The following is a 15,747-nucleotide window of genomic DNA, read 5'->3' on the forward strand; positions in this document are numbered from 1 at the left end:
CTAACGTCTAAAGAACATCAACCTAATGTAACAGCGGTTGGAAAGTCAGGGTTATTTACCTATACACCAAGCATGTCTCTGACAGGGAGAAAAATGATCAATTATTTGGTATATTTTCAAAATGGGGAAATTGTTTGCTAAAAGATAATTAGAAAATGAGATGAGTGCACACAAATGATGATGGGTGGTTTTCCAATTTTCTGGTAAAATAATTGTGGGCTCCTGTTCATAAATTACCATTCATAATAATGCTGAATTTAGCCTCTCAGAAACACAAACATTATAAGCAAGGGCCTTTGTATATAATAAACTCTTGACTTTGACACTGATATTTTTTCTGATTAGAAACATTCTCTTAGAAATGCCCCTCTATTTGCTTGTTTGATAAAGACCTATTGAAAAAATCGACAGGAAATTCTTACTTATTGTTTGTAAGCCAATATTTCATAACAGTGAAAGACACACTGGATAAATTGTAAATTATACCAAATAATTCTACCTAAGGCAGCCGAATTTCAGAGAAAAGTTATAGCTTTAAGTAGCCCAGTGTTCTGAACCCCATTTTGTAGTGTTATAGCAGCAAAACTGCTGAGGCCCTTGTGTGTGGGCTAGCGACAGAAGTCCAGCAGTTCAGGGTGCCCAGTAACTTGGATATTAGAAAAGTGGTTTCCTGTCCAGGATTTGAATAAACACGACCCCTTTATTTAAGAGTCCTTGGGGCCCCAAGCAAACACAAAGTATGTTGAGAGAAAGCTGTATTTTCTTCTGCAGTGACCAAATTCAGATACTGTTTGAGTTTAAACAACAGACATCACTCAAATTCACACGCTTTTGAAGTTTGGAAGGGAAGATAATTTTCCATTTAACAGTAAGCGTTTCTATCAATGATTTCCCTTTTTATAATTTTTATTACAAAATGATACATGCCACATGTGCTCATTTTAACAGGTCAGTTGTGTAAAAACTGCTTATTGTCTTTTCCTTCATGCTAATTCTATCAGTGTATATATAGACATATTCATATATGCACACATAGTATACAAATGCACACAGATGTGTATTTTCTTTTGTACAAAGTGGGATTGTACTATATATACCTAGTCTTCTATCTTTTTATACTTAAAAGATATCATGGACAATTTTTTAGTCAGTACGTAGAGAACTACTATGTTCTTTCTAAAGGTTACGTAAGATTCCATAGAATGGCTATACCATTATTTACTCAAGCAATCCTTTATTGACAAACATAATTTTTGACTTCTATAAACAATAAGAGAATGTCAACATATTCTTACAAATTGGTGCTTTTATTTCTGAAAGTGGGTTCTTTCCCACTTCCACAGAACGTGTGCAGTTTTTCCATGACTAGGCCACGGCAAGCAGTTCACTCTCCTACAAGCCATGCAGGAGGGTGTCCATGTCCCCACAACCTTGACAACACTATTGGTATTCAAGACCTCTCCTTTATACCTAACAATAGGGTATACAATGAGGTAGCCAGCTCTTCAAATGCCCAGGGAGTCTATACAGTTCTTAACTGTTAGTGGGGTGCCTCAAAGGTAAGGGTAGTCTACCTCAACTGAAATATGCTAGTCAGGAGTCTGGAATCTCATCAAAAAGGAGAGAACATCCAAGCAAAGCACAGTTAGCACAGAATTTTTTAAATTAATTTGCATAATTAAAGGGAGATACAATATGTGGGAATACCCTGCTGTTTCTGCTCTTCAGTATATTTTTCTTAATCAGGATAACATTTCATAATTTGAGGAGGCATCACATAAATTTACAATGTGGAGGTAGGTGGTACCTAATAGCTGATTACCCACTAACTGAGCTGTACAACCACGTGTGATCTGGAGCATTTAAGAGGCCCATTGGACCTATTTCCTCGTCTTGGAGTCTTAAGAACAAATGCACATTATCTTTATTTGCAGCTAATTTTGAGTTCTTTATACAGTACTAGAGGATCAGAGGTGCTTCACACAAGAATTCCTAAAAGGGGTAAAAATTAAAACAACAAAACTAAAGGGTAAGACAAAAATCTCTATGGGAGGAAAACGTGTCCTCTGATGAGTGAAATTTCTTGGTTTTCTTAGCAGAGACATTTTTGCTTGCACCTGGCAATGATTCACTACTGGCATGTCAGGCTCTACTGGGAATTACTTGTACTTAAATTGGGATGAGAAGGGATTATTCTAAAATCCAACCTGCCAAGAATCTAGAATCTGCTAGAATGCTGGCCATTTAGTAGGAGTACTCTGAGGAAAAATAGAATCACTGTATCTTCCACAAGTCTCTTTCTCTGATGCTGGGCAGAGGTAGTTGGGGACTTTACCATTGGGCAAATAGCAACACACTGGAGAGCTTAATTTCATCTACAGATTAGAACCATGGTCTGTAGTAGGTTTACAGCAAAATAGGGCTCAAATCTTGCCAAGGAATGACCAACCAGGCTCACCCACTTATTTATTTATTTTTTTTACATACTGGGATTTCTGCGACAGACAGGCATGCAGTCTGGCAGAGATCTCATTCCTGACCCCATGATTCTAAGCCTGTAAGGACATTAAAACAAGGCCACGCATCACATGAGGGTATCAAGAACACCAATTTCCTTCAGTATGCTAGAGCTTCTGACACTGGCAATCTCTTTAACAGCAACTGAAAGCAATTGCCAACAACTAACAATTTAAGGCCACAGAACTTTTTTGGTAATAATTCCAATATTTATTAAAGAAGATTCTTTCAGGTATTAGCTTTACCCTGGTGTGAGTTTAGCAATTTGAAAAGTTGGGGAATTTCTTTCAAGATAAAAGGATGTCATCTGTTCACAGCCATATGAAAGCGCAAGAATTGACGGAATCAGTTCCTCTTGCTCTGAGGGACTCCCTTTCTCCCCAGAACCTGAGTCCTCTGCCATACTTAGGCTGGAAAGCAATGCCACTGGGGTTTGACTCTGCCCTTGAACTCCAGCCTCTTCTCACTTCTGACCTACACACTGCCACACTTCCTGGTGAATGCATCCAGTTTCCTGGCTTCATATATCAAATATGTTTTCAAGAGTCCATACCTTTCTGCTATATAATCAACTGCTCATAAGAAAATTCCATTTGGAAGTCTCACAGGTAGCTCATTCCAGCATGCATAATGTAATTCACATCAATTCTCTTTCCTGACCCCCCAGATATATTTGTTCCTGTGATCTCTGGGACTGTCACCGTTCAGCCAGCCACCTGACAATCATTTCTAATCAGGCCACAAATACTAAAGACATGAAAAGATATGATATTATATTAATAATAATCATTAGCCATAATATTAGTAGTAACAATAGATTATAGCTAACATTGATTAGATGATGTCTACGTGCTGGACACAGTTATTGGTAGGAATTAACCTTTGCAATCTTCATAAAATTGTGTGAGTTGGCACTGCTGTTGTACACATTTTGCAGCTGAGAAAAACAAGGCACAGAGGGATTGAGAGACGTGCCCCAACTCACACGGAATGTTAAATGGTGGAGTCAGAGTCGGAAACCCATTAATCTGCTCCAAAGACCAGCCTAAATTATGCCGCTCTACAGATTGTACTTTCTTTAATCTCCCTCTCTTTCTCTAATCTATTTCTTTCATGTTTTTCTTAAAGTTGACACTCCCGGTCTTTTTCTCCTTAATTTCATCTTTTACTTGAATGCCATGTGGATCATTTTAAAATAGAAATCAGAACGTGTGATTCTCTTGCTCAAAAACATTCAATGGCTCCCATTTCTTTAGTGATAAAGTTTAAAGTCTAAGTTCCAGAGTTTAGCACAGAAATCTACTCTGGTCTTGCTCTGACTTCCTCGCCTGTGTCAGCCCAAGTAATTCTGAGGGTGTCCTGTGCACAGCCTACTCTCTCACATCTCTGGCACTTCACAGATGATGAGCCTTGTGACAAAAACACTTTTCTCTCCTTTCTCTGTCTGGATAACTCCTAAAGTGTCAACTCTTCAAGAAACAAATTCTCTAATTCTCAGGTTTATTTAGAGGCCTCTCATCTATTTTCCTCATCTATGTGTGACTCTAGCACATATTTCAAAGCTGTTAATACATTTATAACTCTTCCCCACAGCTCTAGAGTTTCTTGAGGGTGGATGTTCTGCCTTATTTGACTTTGCAATTCCAGCATCTAGAACAACACTTACTTGTTACATAAGATAGTTGAAATTATAAGATACCGAATGTTCCAATGGCCTGCTTAACTCTCTCATTCTCATCTATTCCTTCAGAAGAATAATACAAATATTAACTATGGAAATATATTGGAAGTAGCTTTGTTTAACACGGGGATGGGAAAGTAGGCCTGGTCCCAGTATCATTGAATGGCAGCAGGAAATTCTGTTGGTTTTAGTTTTCACACCCAACTCAATCCTATGACTGCTGATAATCTTATCATAACAAACTCATCATATATTCAAAGTTTAGGCCGAGTTAAAGAGGCAGCAAAATTAACTGAATAAAATAATGCTCATTCACTGAAGTTTCAGGTAGGCTCACACAATTCATCTCTCCAAGATTTTTATAACCTGTTTGAATATTAAATAGTGACATTTTGCTTTAGAATGTATAAAAATGGAAATAAATGAGTTTAATATATATGGTGGGCTTTGACAATACGACTTCTTCAACAGATGTCCTTATACTAACTACTTCCCACACTTTCATCCTTAAAAAGCACAGTCTACTTGCCAAAATGTAAACTGTTGCCAACATTCAGCTGCTAAAGAATTTCAACAGTAGGAACCAGTGAAAAGAATTAAACTGCTTTTAAGCTTATATCAAAAAAAAATGTCCTCTATCGTTACAAAATTTGCAGATGAAAAACAATCATGCTGTAAACCTTAATCTGTCAACCTGCTGATCAAGCAAAGAGGAGGTGTGTTTTGATAAAGATTGTTCTATATTTGATTGCTAGATGATTTTTAAAAATATGTCAATTCATTCTTCTACCTCAGCAAGTTAGCCAGCTGCCAGCCAGCCAGCATGAGTTCAACATCCTCTATTTATACATAAAAGAAGTGAATGGTACAATTCTTATCTAGGGAAAAAAGTCATATTGTTCCTTTGATGTTCAATTCAGGTATCATGACGGGAGTCACTTCAAATGACCACACTATGAGACAGAAATAAAAAGTGGCACAGCATCAGTGATCCTACTTGAAACCTTGTGGCTGGCTAACATCACAGCAAGTTTATATTCAACCTATACCATCACTTACTTCCTTATATTGTAGTATTAATGTGTTCTCTCAAACACTTTATAAATAACAAGGTGGGCAAAACCCATGGCTTATTCATCTTTGAATTCTCTACAGTGTCTGACACATTGCTTTATACATAGTAGGTGTGCAGCAAATATTTGTTACAAATTTGTTACAAAAAGGACTTATGACCATGTTTTTTCATTAACTTTTTAAACCAGGGGTCAAGACATTTCAGCTTGCTTGAAGAGTATACAGTTATTGTCCTGGAATAATTATTAAATAGTGCCTGTTTTTACTTCCAAGAGTATCATTAGATTGGATCACAAATTATCTGGTTATTGTCTGGCTCTGGAACTGCCCACTTAACAAGGCTGGATTGGCCACTACATTGAAGGGAACTCATGGCAAAGACTGAATCTTACTCATTACTGGTTCTCTAGATATATCTCTGTACCTCACTTCTTCTAGGGTTTGCACTGATGACCAAACATATGATAATATAATAGAGAAACTTAATGACTTCAATCAAATTGAATACACGTGGAGAGGAACCAAAATGTAAAGGAAACAAAGAGTAATCTGCAGAGAGGTAGATTAGACAGGTAAATATTGACCTGGACATTCTATATTTAGATGATGCAAAAGTGATCATTTGTATTAAAATCCACATAGCAGTGAAATATCATTGTCATTATTAAATACCCCTAGGTTCATTCAGGAAAATTCAGGAGTTATTTCTCATTGAGTGAGAGATCAAGAATGAGGATGTTGGTTTTGAATCCAAGTGACTTTGGTTCATAACCCAGCACTGCCAAAAATGAGTTAGGTAACTCTGGGAGGAGATTCAACACCTTCCTGGGATCAGTTTCCAGGACACTTAAGCTTCATTCATTCATTCAACAAATATTTATCAAGTTTCTATTGTAGGTGTTGGGAATCCAGAAGAAATAAAAGTAAACAAATATTCTTGCCTTTATGGAACAGAGATTCTAATAGAGGCAGGAAGATGGACATGTAAATAAGTAAAATAGGTGAGAGGTCATGACTGATATGGAGACAAATACAGGACGGGAGGGATACAAGGAATTCAGGGATACGGATGAGGAGGAGGATGGCCTCACGGCCACGTAATGCTTGGGGGTGGGGTCGGGAGTTGGGGTGTGAGATGGCCAAGGGCCTGGTCTTCCTGTGGTGACCGAATCAGAAGGGGATGAAAGGGGAAGGAGACTATAGAGACAAGGAGGCAGGTGCAGGTTGGGCAGTGCTTGGTACATTATTTGTTGAATTAAAAAATGAGTGAATGAATAACTGTCTTCAACAGATATTAGCTGCAATCCTGAGAGACAGCAAATCCATCAGCCAAGGGAAAAAAAATCTAATGAAGCTAACATGACCTAGAGTGTAGCCATTAAGAAGATTGTACAAGTTCCTAAACTGAAACATTCCCCTAAATCTACAGAAGGTATCTTTTTGTTTTCTGTCATGATTCATTCCTTTGTTGATGAACTATTGCTATGTTGGTCACTAGATAATTAATTATAAGCAACTGCTTCGCATTTTCCTGTTAAATTTGATGAACTAATCACAAATTCAGGTAACACAGAACATAAATGTAATAATACAAGGTGTAAAGCAGTAGTAAATTGAGAATAAATTACCCCTGGCTGGTGTAGCTCAGTGGATTGAGCATGGGCCTGTGAATCAAGCAACCACGGTTCGATTCCCAGTCAGGGCACATGCCTGGGTTGCAGGCCAGTTCCCAGCAGGGGATGCATGAGAGGCAACTGTTCATTGATATTTCTTTCCCTCTCTCCTTCCCTTCCCCTCTAAAGATAAATAAATAAAATCTTTTAAAAAAGAATAAATTAGTTACAGGTAACATAGGCTCTCATTAACTACCTTGATTATTTAGCAACAGAAGCTGGTGATAAAATTTTTACTAGCGTTACCTTTTCTTTACTTATTCCCCTCAGACAAATAAATTCATGGATTAGTCACTACCAATAATGATTATAGCTAATATCTACTGAGCATTTATTTGGTGGCATCAGGCGCTATGCTAAGAACTTTTCATATTATTTCTCATAACTGAAAGCTTTGGTAGAAGTGACTGGAAATGTAGTCATGTCCTAATGCGTGAACACTGTCCAGGGAGAAGCTAGTTCCTGGTTCTGCTCCAGCCCCTCCTGCTTCACGGGCAGCTGCTCACCTTTGAGCAGATGCAAACTTTGTGAAATTCGTCACGCCAAACCAAATCTCACCTTTCTACAGGTACTATTTCTTGATCCTAGATCTGGATCATTCAAACATAATACTGATTATTTTTTATTAGGACAGCCTGGTGGCTATCTCATGAGAGCTTTCACACTCTCCTTTTTCCAGGCCAGTTAATCTCAGCTTTTTAATTGTTCCAAATATGCCATAATCTGTAGATGTTTCACCACCCTGGCGACATGACTCTGGGGTCATGCCTGCACACCGATTCCCCTTAAGGTGTGATATCTGAAGTTAAACTGACGCCCTGGGTGAGCTGTAACTATGGTGGGGCCGGGAGAGGCAATCATGTCCACCTGCCCGTCCATTACAGATTTATAAGTGAGGCTTCAGACAGAATTCTCCTCAGAGCCTTAACCCATGTGTCATCTCCCTTGGATTCCAAAATCCAACTCCAATTACCTGTGAACTTGAAACTATAGTCATTTTTATTAACAACCATAAATAAATAATGATTGGCCCTGATTTTGCAGTCCGGTGTCTTCACTACCACTTTTGAGTCCCTTTTTCTGTATACTGATTGAATGAATAACCTTCCATCCAGGCAAACATTTATTTAGTTTTATTTAGTATTCTTCTTCATTTATGTTTTTCAGCTGGCAATAAATCTATTTAACTGCATTTTCATTCAGCCCACATATCCATTTTATCTACAATTATACCACAGAGACCTTTCAAATAGCTTACCAAAATAAAAATAAACTATGTCTACAGAATTTCCCTGATTTACCAGAGAAGTAATAATGAGATTACAACTAATTATGTGTGTATTGGCAAAAGCAAATGATAAAAATGGGCTTTGGGACTAAACACTTTTGTTAATGAGACCGAATGCTTTGCAAGAAAGAAGTAAAAGAAATGATAGGTGGCATCATGGAAGATCATTTAGACATTGAACTGACTTTTCAGAAAACCCAATTTAGTTGAGACCAAGGCAGTGTAACATGTGGGTAACATCAAACAGCAAATACAAATGGAGAATGAAAATGTGGTTTGTCAACATTAAGTGTACATACCAGGTAATTTAGTGACAGATCGGCGAGTTAACAGCTGAGCACAGAAGGCTAAGCAGGATGACAATACGAACTGCAACATCAGGGGCTTTGAGCTCATTTCCCCTTCACAGACACTGAGCTCAAACACCAGCCCTCACTCAACTTGAACAGTGCCACTCAGAGAATGTTCATAGGAGAATATACTGTGACTGAGAAAAAAGGTTTAAATAAATTGGTACCATTTTTCCTAGAGATAAAAAAACATGCGATAATTTAATGACATGCCTCGGAGACCTTTTGCAAAGAATAAGAATGTCTACTGCATTTCGTCTTTTCTTAGGAAATAAAATGTGATTTGAAAGAGAAGCAGAGGGAATGGAAGGCAGCAACACAGGCAGCCTACCTGACAGTAGAGGGTTGTTAAGCATCAGCACGAGGCATTTGCCGGAAGCCTTTCCCAAGGCACTCAAGGGCCTTTCCATCTAACCCTTACTGCCATAGAGGTTCATGTAGGAAGAGCAATTAGGTGGGGAAGTCACTGACACACCATCTTGAACATGTGCCACCTGAAGCAATAACCTTTTTTCTTTTTATTTTCTCCCTTATTTTACAGCATTAAAATCAATGCACTAATTATTTATTTTGCCCTTAGGAAAGCCCAGCAGAGTGGAAAACTTTGAGAGACAAAAAGGAGAATCAGATGGCCCTTGCAAACCTAAAGCTTATAATATTTTTGAGAAAAACGACTTAAACACCTGAGTATATTTGCAGTCAGTATGAGACGATACATGTGTGTGGCTCAAACACAAAACGTTGGAAGACCTCAGGGGAAACAAAATTAGTACCTGCCCTGAAATAAACTCATTCAACTTACAGAGAGACTCTTATCCTGCCTCATTCCACACAGACAACAGGGTATCCAGATAAAACTGATTGCAGAGTTTCCAAAATATGAATCTGACAACTTGATCATTTCTCTTATGAATTTACACAAAGAAGTAGATAAAGACAGCAAATACGATGCCCAAATGCTTACATGTTACCTTCAAAGATGCCATATGTTTGCACTTTATTTCTTATTTTCATAAAAGAAATGACAGAATTCCTGAACTGCATGTTCCACTTAGGAAAAAAGCATGTACCTGGTTGTCCTTTCCCTTACAGGAAAATCAATATGTGCAATCACATGGAGAGAGAAAAGACCGGGTCATCTGATTACCAATGTCATTGCTCTTATGAATGAGAGAGTGCAGTGTCTAGAGTTTATTTAACATGTGGTTATTTTGCTATCATGGACAATGTTAATCCCAAAGAGAACAGATGGTACAAACATATTTTAAATTATTCAATGAAGTGTGCTTTTTAAACCACAAATGTTTATTAACAGAGTGGACACATTTGGCATTTAACTTTTGCTTATATTTTTGCCCTCATATATCTAAGAGACAACCCTGGTAAACTAAGAAGTAGTTCTTTCTCTTGACATTTTGGATACTAAGGTAACAGAAAACAGGTAATGGAAGAACAATCACAGAATGTAGCCTGGAAATACAAAAAAAATCCAAAAAACCAAACAGATTGAGAAGGATGGATGGGGAAAAGGAGAGGGAGAAGAAGGGGAAGAATAAAAAGACAGAAAGAGAGAAAAGAAAATATATAACTTCTCCTGGGTGGTATGGTATAACAGGGTTAACAGTGAAGAAGCAATTTTTTCTTATTAAGTTATTAAGAACTAAACTAGTTAAGAATAAGTAAGAAGGTACTTAATCTCATACTCAAGCATCTTTTAATGACAACCTCTTCACATGACACATAAGCCTCGCTACAACCCTAGTTTTAGCCAGTGACCGGAATCATTCTCAAAAGATCAAAATAGCCAGGGTACTTTTTCTGATTTGGGCTTTTAATTTTTAGAGCATGATGAGAAAAATGGGAGAATCTTCCTGGTTTTTTTCTACAAATAGAAGAAGCAAATCCAGGGCTTGATTACAGACCCTTGGCCTTGCTCATAGCTACAGACAAACTGGTGTACAATATTTATCCTTAAACATAAAAGAAACAAAAGAGAACTCTATGGTACAAAACAGGTGTAGGAATGAGTGGGTGAGCTTATTGTCTTTGGACCACACATGGCTAGTGGGCCTGAGTTTGGCCAACATACTGTCATTGTCTTTTTTTTGAACAAACAGCAAATTTAGAACACACAGCAAATTCACATAAGTGTTGAGAACTGAACTTTAAAAATTTTTTCAAGTCTAAAAAACAAAATTACCCCCATTTCCTACATGACGAATTGAAACCGGGGCAGGATACCAGGATCTCCTTTAAATGGGCAGGCATTCTTCAGTTAGATCCAATCCCCACCCAAGTACCTAAGTCAGGTAAATTTCCTCCTGGTTTCTGTAAGCATTTGACTTAAAGATGGACATTTCAAGTGAAACTTTGAGTTGAGAATGAAATAAATCTGTTATCACTGATCAAATTCTAATCAAAATATTAGCTCTCAGCTAAAGTAAGTTCTGGCCTCCCCACAATATACCAACCATTTCCAGGAACTTTTTGACTCTTCAAAGCTTTACAGAAGCTCTAGAATTAGCCCATTTGTATGCATCAGCAACTATTTACTATATTATAAATAAATGTTTTCATTTACTGATACAGACCTGTATTTAAATCAAGATCAATATATACAGTCAATATTTGTGAAGGAAGACTCAATTAATAGCACATTTTTCATGTACTCAAAAAACATATTGATTCGATGTCAGGAAACCCTTTCCCAATGGGACTGACATGTGCGGCTGGTCTGGTTTATGGTGACATGTCTGAAATTTCTGATAATTCTGTTGCCAACATTTACATCCCATCCAATTGACCCCACAAGACTAAACTGCCTGAATATATAGATCCTGCTGCAATTTCTGTGTAATTGTAAGACAGTCAATTATTTAGTGAGAACTTAAGAAGACTGTACCTGAGCTTGACAATACCAATGATTTAGACAAAATTATATGAGGTTATGCAGACAGAATAACACATTGAACAAACTGTAACCTTTCAAATACTTTCAGCAACATGCAGCCAGAGCTTAAATTCTTTCTTCATGCTTCAAAAATATTAGTGGAAAATTTTGTATTTTGGGAATTATATGTTAATGTTGCTCACCCATGTGTGTGTATATTTATTTATATATTGTACAAAGAGAACATAAATCACTTTAGACAAATACAATATCTCCTTCTGCTTCATGATATAATTTGTTTTCAATTGCTAAAAATGTTAAATAACAAAGTATGATACATAGCACATGATGTATATTTTTAGTAGTTTTTTTGTCACTGACTATTTCACATGGTCATAGAGAGCTGAGTGTTGAGTATTTATAAAAGAAGCCCATTTCCTGGCTGGTGTGGCTCAGTGAATTGAGTGTGGGCCTGTGAAACAAAGGGTCGTTGGTTCGATTCCCAGACAGGGCACATGCCTGGGTTTCAGGCCAGGTTCTCAGTAGAGGAGAGCAAGAAGCAACACATACTGATGTTTCTTTATCTCTCTTTCTCCTTGCCTTCCCCTCTCTCTAAAAATAAATAAATAAAATCTTTTTTAAAAAAGGAAGCCCCACTGGTTTAAAGACAGAATCCCCAATAACTAAATAATTTACCTAGTATTATTTTCTAGATTGGGCTTCTGATATAAATGAGGCATTGAAAACATTTATAAAAGATATTGTAGCCCTGGCTGGTATAGCTCAGTGGATTGAGCACGGGCCTGCAAACCAAAGAATTGAGGTTCGATTCCCAGTCAGGGCACATGCCTGGGTTGCAGGCCAGTTCCCAGCAGGGGATGCATGAGAGAAATATTGGTATTTCTCTCCCTCTCTCCTTCCCTTCCCCTCTAAAGATAAATAAAATCTTAAAAAAAGATACTGTATATAATCAATCACTCTATTCCATTCATTTTTAGCAATTGCTAACTGCCTACAAAGTAACGAGTGATTTTTTGACCATATATACTGTACGCAAATTCAAATTGTTTCTTAAATGACTTATTTCAATGGATGAATTTCAGTGGATGAATGCCCACTATTAGGACTGAAGACATTTTTGGCATAACCCATTGGGAATGTCATTATAGGCCATTTCTAGTGCGCATAAGAAAACAGTTTCCTGATTTTTATAGTCACTTCCCATTTGACCCCAATAGCATTTGCTAACTGGATCATCCACTTTATCAGACTTAATGTCACAGGACATTTGACAGCTTCACAGAATCAGATCCACCTTTAGCAGATGAAGATTTATCATCAATGAACTTAAAAAAAAATACCCCCTGTGCAGCACAGGCTCTGAAGGGAGCTCATGAACAGCGGCCACATCCTTAGAAGAACATAGCTCTGCACAGACATCATTTAGAAAGGCTCAGTCTCCATTCAGTGATGTGTGTGCTCTAGTGGGTTGTAGTCAACCTTTCTTCTTCCTCTTCATATGGGTTTTAAAAATAGTAAAGCAAAATATGTGCAATTTTCAGAGTCAACATCAGATGTCAGTGCTGTCTATACAGCTTTCGGTGTGACAGATTTTAATTAATGAGTAAGCCATTAATAAAATAACATGCCAGAAACAGTGCAGAACTGTTACTGTTTAAACACTGCTTTAGTGACTTTGCGTCATCTGTGAAATCTGCTAAGGGTCAGGATTGTCAGTCTGGGCATCATGTCAGCTTGCCATCCCAGTTCTCTAGTGCTCTGGGATGGTTCAGATTGGCAGCCACCAACCTTGAGGCTACATGGGTTCAGAATTAATCATTCAAGAAGAATTTTACCCTAATTCAACAAGAATACAACGAAATCCATCAACTTTTCTTTCCTGGGATTTGCTTCCCTATTTTTTCATCTAGCAAACGCCTAGCCATTCTTCAAGATTCCACTGTGATTTCTGCTCCTTTTGCAAGGTTGCTTGTTAAAATGGAGTAAGGTGTGAAGGTGGAGAAGGCAAAGCAAACACTCTCTCATTCATCTAATAAGTCACTGGCAGTCAATGAATGCTTATCAGAATCACCGTTATGCACTAGGGCCGCACAGACGAATGGTGCACTGTTCCTGCCCTCAAAAGGCCCACAGTCCAGTAAAGAAGAGAAGCAAGTAAACCAAGCACAACAGAGTGTGTTAAGTGGGACTGGACAGACGTATGCATTTGTAACTACAGCAAAGGAGAAAACGAATAGTAATTTGTTAGAATGAGGAAGTAACATTAGGGATAGTATCAGGGGCAGTGCACAGAACATATGTCAATAACTTTAAGCAGTTTTTATACCTAACTTGAAAATATGTTATAGGCTGTGTTAATGTCAAAATATTTCATGGCTTTCTGACCCCATTCCTGTGCAAGGATTATACTTCCCTATCCCACTGATGCCAAGCTTGGCTGTCCAACTTAGTTTGGCCAATGGCATGTAGTGGAAGAGATTTGAGGCACTGCTGAGTGAAGCTTTGAAAGCCAGTGTGTGGCCATGTCCCCATTTCTTCTGCCTTCTCTGGGTGGGCTGCTCCTTAGTGAAGAGGGTAGAACACAGTGCCACACCCACCAGCTAAGAACATGCAGACAGCAGTAGCAAGAAATACAACTGTGGTAGTTTGTTGTCCTAGCAAAACTAGTCTAAACTGACCTAAACAAAGAGTAAGGTCCCAGTCCTCCAGGCCTGACTGTGGAAAAACCTTATTTTCTGTATACAAAGCAGGCTGACAAAAGGAATTTGAGCTGGTAAAAAATACATATGGTATTTTGTAAACTCAAATGGTAACTTCTTTATGTTTTTAATAATGAGCTCTAAAAAGATCCTCTAGCTGTCATTTGAGGTGAGACTCTCCATGCTGTGTTTCAGTAACTCAACGTCACTGAACAAAAAGTCCAGTTTCCCTTCTCCCTTCGCTGGGCTCTGTTCTCCCAAGTGCCTCAGGCGCCCCACTAGTAGGTAGTGTGTGGGGAGTGGAGGTTGAGTTGGCCACGAAGCTCCTTCCATTTTCAAAGCACCTGGACAGTATTCCCAGTATGATTATAACGTTAATCCACAAAAGTTTACAACTGAATCACTCGCAGCTACAATTCAAAAAACTGTCTTTAAAGTGGTGATTGTCAGAAGCCGTTTTGTTTTGTTTTGTTTTTCCAACAAAGAGAGCAAAGAGAAGGATGTTGTAGTCTGGGGACAAAAACTTAAAAAGACAAAATAAAAAAGCCTTTGCCCAGGTGAGTCTGCTACAACCCTCTCCCTCCCAGACACATGCTGTCTAGTGTCACTAACTCCGAGCTGAGAGGTTGAGAGGCCCTGCCTCACAGGAGATGTAAAATATTACTGATTACACAGTGATGTGCCAAAAGATACAAATCCTAATGCCATCTGCAGTCACATGTTCAAGTGTGATGGCTGTAGTGTGCCTTACCACAGAGGGTTCCACTTTGCCCAGCTTTAGACCTGTTTTCGAGTTTGCTCATGTTTTCCTGTGCAATTATTAATAGCCCCCCTTTAACTTTTGGACAGTGAATTATCTGGCCACTCCAATGCTAGGCTCATTACCAAGAAATGTTGAGGCCCAGGAAAGTCTGTGCCAAAAATTATCTACAGCAGTGTCTCATGCTAGGTATATGTGGTTTTCTTTCTACAGCTACCCCTTTTAAAATGAAAAGAAAAAAAAACCTTTAAGAATATCCAACCCAACAAAATCTTGAACTCACTCTACAAAACTATTCCTTATTAACTTGGGAGACTTTATATTAATTATTCATATTGAGCTGCCTTATCTTTCCTCCCTTTTCTTACCTATCACAAATTCCTTGCAAGAACAGAGATGATATATGGCAAATCACTGGAGCTGGGGATTCAGAGAAACAAGTTTCTTTTTAGTCTGTTAATAATGCCTATATTCTTCACTTGGTTAAATCGTAGGGGATCTCTCAGTGTCACACCCCATGTTGGGGGAGGCAGATGCATCAAAAACTGACAAGAGCCGAAAAAGGCCACCTGCTCCATGGCCCACCCCACTCTCAATTTTCACTATGAAACAATGAGAAAACCCTGTAGAATGACTTGATTTCTTTGAATCACTTTGTCTTGTATAGTACCATTTGCTGGACTATTTGCCTTTCAAAAACAAAGATTTGGACTAGTGTCTGACATTCCAGGTACCCAAGAACACACATAGGCTCACAAATGGTAGCTGGCTGATGGAATTCAGTTTCTACGTGG

General features: G+C 38.2%; 1 protein-coding gene across 3 annotated transcripts in view; it reads right to left on the reverse strand.

The window, feature by feature from the left end:
- PDE4D (phosphodiesterase 4D) overlaps positions 1–15,747 on the reverse strand; it is a 658,809-nt gene that overhangs the window by 378,348 nt on the left and 264,714 nt on the right. The window lies entirely within an intron of this gene.

The sequence above is a fragment of the Artibeus jamaicensis genome, unplaced genomic scaffold (genome assembly GCF_021234435.1).
Source record: "Artibeus jamaicensis isolate MK-2021 breed Jamaican fruit bat unplaced genomic scaffold, CSHL_Jam_final scaffold_369, whole genome shotgun sequence".
Lineage (NCBI taxonomy): Eukaryota > Metazoa > Chordata > Mammalia > Chiroptera > Phyllostomidae > Artibeus > Artibeus jamaicensis.